Below are 10064 nucleotides of genomic sequence, written 5' to 3'. Positions count from 1 at the left end.
CCTACTTTTTATTGGGGGCATTTTGCATCGCCTGCCCAGTCTTTTACTTTCGTAGGGAGTGATTTCTGTGTGCAGATTTGGGACCATTCCTTCCAAGATTTTCCAAGTTTAGATTATGATATATCTCTCCCTCCTGCGTTCCAACAAGTACAAGTCAAGTGCTTCCAAGAGTTCCCAGTAGTTAAGGTGCTTGACAGAACTTATACGTGCAGTAAAGGATCTCTGTACACACTCTAGATCTGCGATTTCACCTGCTTTGAATGGAGATGTTAATGTACAGCAGTACATTATATATATATATATATATATATATATATATATATATATATATATATATATATATATTTTTTTTTTTTATATATTTTTTTTTTTTTCAACAAGTCGGCCGTCTCCCACCGAGGCAGGGTGACCCAAAAAAGAAAGAAAATCCCCAAAAAGAAAATACTTTCATCATCATTCAACACTTTCACCACACTCACACATTATCACTGCTTTTGCAGAGGTGCTCAGAATACAACAGTTTAGAAGCATATACGTATAAAGATACACAACATATCCCTCCAAACTGCCAATATCCCAAACCCCTCCTTTAAAGTGCAGGCATTGTACTTCCCATTTCCAGGACTCAAGTCCGACTACATGAAAATAACCGGTTTCCCTGAATCCCTTCCCTGCCTATTCGTGCCGAATAGGCAGAACTTGCAATCTTGGCTTAAATAGCAACGCTCATCTTGCCATATAGGACAAGTGAAAATTTGTGTATGCAATAATTTCGCCAAAATCATTGTGAACCTAACGAAAAAAATATATTTGATTGTGTTTGTTTAGTACTAAATTATTGTAAACGTATTTAAAATATATTTAGTTGGGTTAGGCTAAAATAAATTGCTCTTGTTATAATAAGGTTAGGTAGGTTTTCTAAGATTCTTTTGGTGCAAAATTAATTTTTTTTACATTAACATTAATGAAAAAAATATATCTTTAAACGTGTAAGAGAAAATTTCAGAAAGGACTTAATTTTATATGAGTTCTTGCTAATTGACCAGTTTTACATATTCGGCACGACATATATACATACATATATATATAATATATATATATATACATACATATATATATAATATATATATATATACATACATATATATATAATATATATATATATACATACATATATATATAATATATATATATATACATACATATATATATGTCGCGCCGAATAGGCAGAACTTGCAATCTTGGCTTAAATAGCAACGCTCATCTTGCCATATAGGAAAAGTGAAAATTTGTGTATGCGATAATTTCGCCAAAATCATTGTGAATCTAACGAAAAAAATATATTTCACTGTGTTTGTTTAGTATTAAATTGTTGTAAACAAATCTAAAATATATTTAGTTGAGTTAGGCTAAAATAAATTGCGCTTGTTATAAATAGGTTAGGTAAGTTTTCTAAGTTGCTTTTGGTGCAAAATTATAAATTTTTACCTCAACATTAATGAAAAAAATATATCTTTAAACGTATAAGAGAAAATTTTAGAAAGGACTTAATTTTAAATGAGTTTTTGCTAATTGACCAGTTTTACATATTCGGCACGACATATATATATATATATATATATATATATATATATATATATATATATATATATATATATATATATATATATATATATATATATATATATATATATATATATATATATATATATATATATATATATATATATATATATATATATATATATATATATATATGTATAATATTGGGAGGTACCACCTCTAGAACTGTCCTGGGGACCCTCATCCTCAGAGAAAAGAATAAACTTGCTTCAGGGAAAGTTCGAGTTTCTCCCTGAAACTGTTCGAGAATTTTCTCTTACCACCCCCTATATTTAATATATATTTTATTTAAAGACAAAATACATTGACAAAACATTCACAAAAATACAATAGAAAGTAAAACAACCTAGATAGCAACTCAGAGCTACATCTCGAATACCTAGTCCAGCTCCCCGGCGGTGGGCCACGTGCCCAAAATGCTGCAGGCATTTCCTCTCTGCATCGCAGCACTGAGTCTCTGAAAGAGAAAGCTGGTCGCCCTGTGGTCCTTGGTTTCTATGATGAGCTTTTCACTCAGCTCTCTGAGGAAATTTAGAGCACACTTGCCCCATGCTCCCAGGGTCTTCGACCCAATTGGGATGAAGCTATAGCAAGGGAGAAGGTCTTCATATTTGCGGATCTTCTGGGTCTCCCTGTGGCTGGCAGCTCCACCCCCTTCAGCTGTGGAGTATGGCAAGTAGATGTCTGCCAATGTGGTGGCACAGGTGTAGTCCCAGGCAATCTGCTTTCCATCCTTTCAGGGTAGCATAGTGGCTCCATCAGGACACTTTTGACTTCCATCAGACCTCTGTACTTGGGATTCCCGTTGAGCTGGGCAACGGGCTGTGGCGAGGCTTCTCTTTATGATGTCATTGACCTCCTCATGTCTGACATACTTCCCTTCTGCTGTGTGACACACGAGACCATGAAGTCCGAATTGATCAGCTGTCTCCCTGCCGCAAATACACCTATGTTCGGTGAGGATGGGGGCGGCTAGGCGAAGAGCAACACCAATCCGAATGGTCTGTGGGTAGAGTCGAGTACCCAGGGAGGAATTGGGAACAGCTAGAAGGAAATCTCCTGAGTGTGGTGCCTTCATCACCAGAAGACGAGCTTCGTCCTTTCTTTCGACCCGGTGGGGCTGTTTGTGCTCTTTGGGAGGAGCTGGTCTACTGGAGGAGTCTGTAAGGGTGTCCCACCGCATCGCTGCTTCAGTAAACCTTGGGTCTTGAGCTCCTACCACGTCTCTCAAGCGTTCAGGGACAATCTTCTTGACTAGTGCACTGGAAGCCAAACACGAAGACAGAAAAGCAGGTAAAGCTACATGCGTTGCTTTGCGCACCCCTATACCTCCCAGTCGCACTGGGAGGGTTGCCTGGTCCCACTGCTGATCCTCTAGTGACAGGTTCAGAGCCTTTTTAATGGTTGATCTCAGGTGTGCATCATATTCGCCGAGTGTTGGGTTGTCAAAAGAGGGTGCACACCTCAGGAAGTGAGTGTTGGCATAGTAAGACACCTTGTGAGGAGATGCAGAGCATCATGGGCATCAAGATCGCTTATTCTCTCCTCCATTCTCATCAGGTCATTCAATTTTTCCTTGAGGACAGGGTCGATGGCCTGGTGACCCAGCGGTGCTCCCAAGAGAGTACTGTTGGACGGAGTGGTAGTAGAGACTTCCGGGAGGATTCTTCACACGGCATTAATTATTTCCAGGTTTGCTGTGATGATTTCACACTTGGAGGGATTGAGGATGAGTCCCAGGCCTTCTCCCTGCGTTTTCACCAGTTGTAGGTCTTCTAACAGGGACTCTTCAGTACCTGCCAGAGTGCCATCATCTAGGTACCAGATGGTGAGCTCGCTGCGTAGGCTGGAAGTTAGTTTTCTTACTGCCAAGCAGAAGAGAAGTGGAGCGAGCGGGTCACCCTGCTGAACACCCTCTGATGAGAGAATTTCATGTTCTCCAAACAAAAGAATTAAGGGTTTGCTGTAGCTGACTGAAATGAAAAGAAAAAGGTTGGGGATCCGATCTCGAAGGGCCGGCATATATGATCGTTTTGCCAAGGCCTGGTGACTCAAAATTTCAACTTCATTTTGCCAACGTGTATTACTCCTTAGTTTCTAAATGACCTATCTGTCGTCTGAACAACCTATTTTCCTAGGCATGAACTGCTTCTGCATTATGTAGATAATACATAGTAATTCTAAATTGTCTTAAAAAACCAGAATAAAAAAGTCTATTGATAACTGTGGGAGATGCCAGTGCAGGAGCTTAGCGAGCCGCACAGTCAGTTAACTGTTGGCTCCCTTGTGGGTTGCTCGCTATCAACCAGAGCTATCTATTAGTCTTCACAACTTCTGCTCTGTGCTGCTGCTGTCATACTGTAAGCATTACTAAGTGTTAATATCATAACGTTAATGTGTATCGGCAAGCATCAATTAAGAATAATTTGTTCCTTAATATAGTAATTAAAGTAGCGAACCTGTATGTTATAAATTTATTGTTTAAACTGTTGGTAATTGTGTAAAGTAAAAGGACACAAGTGGAACTAATGTGACATTTTTACTGTGGCAACGTTTCGCTCTCCAAGAGCTTTGTCAAGCCGTTGCCACAATAAAATGTCACATTAGTTGCACTTGTGTCCTTTTACTTTACATATTGTCGGTAATTCTACCAACTTTATTACATTATGTTGGTAATTGGTTAATGACGTGAACTCTCATTATGTAAGTACACAAACTTCTCACTGTATGTTTGCCGAGAGAGACTTATCACTGTGTACACACTTAGAGATACACTTCTTGCTGTATGTTTACCTGGAGAGTCCCTGGAGGCCGTCCGAGGGTCAACGCTTCTGCAGCCCAGTCCAGGTGGCTCAGGGTCTGATCAACCAGCCTGTTACTGCATTCTGTTTGTCCTCCAGTGCATCCAAGACCAAGTAGTTTCGAGAGGCAGGATCGACCTGCTGTAAACCCATATTACCTTGGACTGTGCAGTTGTTGGGAATCCAAGTGGTTGGCGATCATGCTTCTTAGAACTCTTTCAAAGAATTTTATGCTGTGGAACATTAGAGCATTCGGTCTATAATCTTTGCTGCCTCGTTTATGGAGTGGGGCTTTATCCTTTGTTTTTAGCGACTGTGGGATGACAGTCGTGTCCAGGCTCCCTCTCCATAGAATACTTAAAGCACACGAATAGGGTTTCTTGTGGTTCTTGATGAACACAGAGTTCCACGAGTTTGGGCCTGAGACAGAGTGAATGAATGGGCGTGTAGTCAATGACTTATTCAAAATCCAGTGGTACTAAGGTTATGTTAGAAATTTTATATTGTCAATTATTACATGGCTCGCTGAACACTGAATCATACAGAAACCTCAGTATCTCACTCATTTCTTTGCTGTCGTCTGTTTAAATCCTATCTTGTAGAAAAAGAGTTGATAACGGATGTGGTTTTTGCCTTGTTTTTGGCATATGAAAAGAAATATTTTGGACCTAGCCTGCTGTAGACCAAATCCACGTAATGTAAAACACCGTTATTTATCTAATAGGAAATTGCAAATCTTTATTTAAAAGATTTCTGTGGATGTTAAATATTCAGAAATTTTGGTGACATTGCAAGACAGTTAAATACTATAAAATTTTATCCCCTAGAGGCTTAGAGATGTGTCTCTTAAGCCGATAAAGAATTCTTGATCGGAGACTTACATGTGTTGTCGCCTGTCATGGATCAGTACTAAATCCCTTCTCTTCTCCCAAGCTCTGAATGGCCATTAAGGGTTTACTGCTTTCCTTAATAATAATAATAATAATAATAATAATAATAATAATAATAATAATAATAATAATAATAATAATAATAATAATAATAATAATAATAATCAAGTTTTTCTTCTTCTCTTTTTTAGTAAATGTCTACAGGAGAAGGAGTTACTAGCCCATTGCTCCCGGCATTTTAGTCGCCTCATACGACACGCATGGCTTACGGAGGAAAGATTCTTTTCCACTTCCCCATGGACAATAGAAGAAATAAAGAAGAACAAGAGCTATTTAGAAAAAGGAGAAAAACCTAGATGTATGTATATATATATATGCATGTGCGTGTCTGTGAAGTGTGACCAAAGTGTAAGTAGGAGTAGCAAGATATCCCTGTTATCTAGCGTGTTTATGAGACAGAAAAAGAAACCAGCAATCCTACCATCATGCAAAACAGTTAGAAGAAGAAAAACTTTATAAAACTGGGGTGCTTAAATGTGCGTGGATGTAGTGCGGATGACAAGAAACAGATGATTGCTGATGTTATGAATGAAAAGAAGTTGGATGTCCTGGCCCTAAGCGAAACAAAGCTGAAGGGGGTAGGGGAGTTTCGGTGGGGGGAAATAAATGGGATTCAATCTGGAGTATCTGAGAGAATTAGAGCAAAGGAAGGGGTAGCAGTAATGTTGAATGATCAGTTATGGAAGGAGAAAAGAGAATATGAATGTGTAAATTCAAGAATTATGTGGATTAAAGTAAAGGTTGGATGCGAGAAGTGGGTCATAATAACCGTGTATGCACCTGGAGAAGAGAGGAATGCAGAGGATAGAGAGAGAATGTATAGGAGCCTTTGAACCAAGTGAGAGAGTAATTGTGGTAGGGGACCTGAATGCTAAAGTAGGAGAAACTTTTAGAGGGTGTGGTAGGTAAGTTTGGGGTGCCAGGTGTAAATGATAATGGGAGCCCTTTGATTGAACTTTGTATAAAAAGGGGTTTAGTTATAGGTAATACATATTTTAAGAAAAAGAGGATAAATAAGTATACAAGATATGATGTAGGGCGAAATGACAGTAGTTTGTTGGATTATGTATTGGTAGATAAAAGACTGTTGAGTAGACTTCAGGATGTACATGTTTATAGAGGGGCCACAGATATATCAGATCACTTTCTAGTTGTAGCTACACTGAGAGTAAAAGGTAGATGGGATACAAGGAGAATAGAAGCATCAGGGAAGAGAGAGGTGAAGGTTTATAAACTAAAAGAGGAGGCAGTTAGGGTAAGATATAAACAGCTATTGGAGGATAGATGGGCTAATGAGAGCATAGGCAATGGGGTCGAAGAGGTATGGGGTAGGTTTAAAAATGTGGTGTTAGAGTGTTCAGCAGAAGTTTGTGGTTACAGGAAAGTGGGTGTGGGAGGGAAGAGGAGCGATTGGTGGAATGATGATGTGAAGAGAGTAGTAAGGGAGAAAAAGTTAGCATATGAGAAGTTTTTACAAAGTAGAAGTGATGCAAGGAGGGAAGAGTATATGGAGAAAAAGAGAGAGGTTAAGAGAGTGGTGAAGCAATGTAAAAAGAGAGCAAATGAGAGAGTGGGTGAGATGTTATCAACAAATTTTGTTGAAAATAAGAAAAAGTTTTGGAGTGAGATTAACAAGTTAAGAAAGCCTAGAGAACAAATGGATTTGTCAGTTAAAAATAGGAGAGGAGAGTTATTAAATGGAGAGTTAGAGGTATTGGGAAGATGGAGGGAATATTTTGAGGAATTGTTAAATGTTGATGAAGATAGGGAAGCTGTGATTTCGTGTATAGGGCAAGGAGGAACAACATCTTGTAGGAGTGAGGAAGAGCCAGTTGTGAGTGTGGGGGAAGTTCGTGAGGCAGTAGGTAAAATGAAAGGGGGTAAGGCAGGCGGGATTGATGGGATAAAGATAGAAATGTTAAAAGCAGGTGGGGATGTAGTTTTGGAGTGGTTGGTGCATTTATTTAATAAATGTATGGAAGAGGGTAAGGTATCTAGGGATTGGCAGAGAGCATGCATAGTTCCTTTGCATAAAGGCAAAGGGGATAAAAGAGAGTGCAAAAATTATAGAGGGATAAGTCTGTTGAGTATACCTGGCAAAGTGTATGGTAGAGTTATTATTGAAAGAATTAAGAGTAAGACGGAGAATAGGATAGCAGATGAACAAGGAGGCTTTAGGAAAGGTAGGGGGTGTGTGGACCAGGTGTTTACAGTGAAACATATAAGTGAACAGTATTTAGATAAGGCTAAAGAGGTCTTTGTGGCATTTATGGATTTGGAAAAGGCGTATGACAGGGTGGATAGGGGGGCAATGTGGCAGATGTTGCAGGTGTATGGTGTAGGAGGTAGGTTACTGAAAGCAGTGAAGAGTTTTTACGAGGATAGTGAGGCTCAAGTTAGAGTATGTAGGAAAGAGGGAAATTATTTCCCAGTAAAAGTAGGCCTTAGACAAGGATGTGTGATGTCACCGTGGTTGTTTAATATATTTATAGATGGGGTTTTAAGAGAAGTAAATGCGAGGGTCTTGGCAAGAGGCGTGGAGTTAAAAGATAAAGAATCACACATAAAGTGGGAGTTGTCACAGTTGCTCTTTGCTGATGACACTGTGCTCTTGGGAGATTCTGAAGAGAAGTTGCAGAGATTGGTGGATGAATTTGGTAGGGTGTGCAAAAGAAGAAAATTGAAAGTGAATACAGGAAAGAGTAAGGTTATGAGGATAACAAAAAGATTAGGTGATGAAAGATTGGATATCAGATTGGAGGGAGAGAGTATGGAGGAGGTGAATGTATTCAGATATTTGGGAGTGGACGTGTCAGCGGATGGGTCTGTGAAAGATGAGGTGAATCATAGAATTGATGAGGGAAAAAGGGTGAGTGGTGCACTTAGGAGTCTGTGGAGACAAAGAACTTTGTCCTTGGAGGCAAAGAGGGGAATGTATGAGAGTATAGTTTTACCAACGCTCTTATATGGGTGTGAAGCATGGGTGATGAATGTTGCAGCGAGGAGAAGGCTGGAGGAAGTGGAGATGTCATGTCTGAGGGCAATGTGTGGTGTGAATATAATGCAGAGAATTCGTAGTTTGGAAGTTAGGAGGAGGTGCGGGATTACCAAAACTGTTGTCCAGAGGGCTGAGGAAGGGTTGTTGAGGTGGTTCGGACATGTGGAGAGAATGGAGCGAAACAGAATAACTTCAAGAGTGTATCAGTCTGTAGTGGAAGGAAGGCGGGGTAGGGGTCGGCCTAGGAAAGGTTGGAGGGAGGGGGTAAAGGAGGTTTTGTGTGCGAGGGGCTTGGACTTCCAGCAGGCGTGCGTGAGCGTGTTTGATAGGAGTGAATGGAGACAAATGGTTTTTAATACTTGACGTGCTGTTGGAGTGTGAGCAAAGTAACATTTATGAAGGGGTTTAGGGAAACCGGCAGGCCGGACTTGAGTCCTGGAGATGGGTAGTACAGTGCCTGCACTCTGAAGGAGGGGTGCTAATGTTGCAATTTAAAAACTGTAGTGTAAAGCACCCTTCTGGCAAGACAATGACGGAGTGAATGATGGTGAAAGTTTTTCTTTTTTGGGCCACCCTGCCTTGGTGGGAATCGGCCAGTGTGATAATAAAAAAATAATAATGTTGATGATGATTATTACAACTTCATGTATTTCGATCGCTGCTCGTTTTGTGAAAGTTACCCCCTAATTGCATAACCCCAGACCAGTGCATATCAATGTATGCGAAAGGAGTAGTAAAGAATGCATGCTTAAGTTTCGAATAGAATTCAGCATTAACATTGAAGATCTGTGTTGAATCATAGGTATTTACATAGACAATTAAATTTGCAAGTTAGAAAAAGCATGTGAGAAAACTCATTCAAATCAACTAAGAAACAACTACTTTGAAGCCAAGCTGAAGAGGCATCCTATTGTTATCTTAGAGTGACTAATATCCGAAAATACACCAGCACATTAAGTCTGAAGCTGCTCAGAATTTGTGTTATCAAGTTATCTGTGTTGAAAGGTAATGCCAACCGAAATTCAGATATGAACATCCAGTATTTCAAATTTCACGGTTACTTCCTTACAAAAAGGTAAATCGGGACCTACAGTAGTCAAAATGAAGCCTTATCTTCACAAATAATGAGGACCTGATAAGAGACATATGAATATCAAAAACAACTAATTCCGATCACAACTTAAGACATAAGAATATAAAAAACAACTAATTCCGATCACAACCTAATCGAAGTCCACACTTACATGCATAGGGGTCCTGATCAGCAGAATGCATGTACATGTGAAGGTGTCTTCACAAAATGCAACTTCAACAACAAGAACATCAACTGGGACCAGGTAAACCATGTCCTAAACGAAACATGTTGGGAAGATATCTTAAATGACATGGATCCAAACCGGTGCCTTGAAAGGATCAACTTCCTGGCAGCTGAAGCATGTTCTAGGCATATTCCCCTAAGAAAGGAGAAGAGCAGGAGTAAACTGGAGAGTGAAAGACGCTCCCTCTTCAGAAGACGACGAAGAGTCACTGAGCTCCTCAGGAGTGCTAGAATATCTGATACACAAAAGGAAGCACTGATCAGGAAGTGGAAACTATCGAACTTAAGTTAAATGACTCTTACAGGAACCAGGAGAGACAGGAGGAGCTTAAAGCTATTAGTGAAATTGAAAGAAATTCAAAATATTTTTTTTT

General features: G+C 39.5%; 1 protein-coding gene across 2 annotated transcripts in view; it reads left to right on the top strand.

Annotated features, from left to right (window-relative positions):
- Positions 1-3857: 3857 nt before the first annotated feature.
- Positions 3858-10064, top strand: part of LOC138853290 (UDP-glycosyltransferase UGT5-like) — a 71681-nt gene continuing 65474 nt past the window's right edge. Inside the window, exon 1 of one of the 2 annotated variants that reach the window (XM_070089234.1) lies at positions 3858-3983. The gene's annotated coding sequence lies outside the window, so the exon portion shown is untranslated. The remainder of the gene's footprint in view (positions 3984-10064) is intronic. The other variant, XM_070089235.1, reaches the window with a different exon arrangement.

The sequence above is a fragment of the Cherax quadricarinatus genome, chromosome 27 (genome assembly GCF_038502225.1).
Source record: "Cherax quadricarinatus isolate ZL_2023a chromosome 27, ASM3850222v1, whole genome shotgun sequence".
Classification (NCBI taxonomy): domain Eukaryota; kingdom Metazoa; phylum Arthropoda; class Malacostraca; order Decapoda; family Parastacidae; genus Cherax; species Cherax quadricarinatus.
Note: the sequence above shows the minus strand (reverse complement) of the source record. Positions and strands in the feature narration are given on the sequence as shown.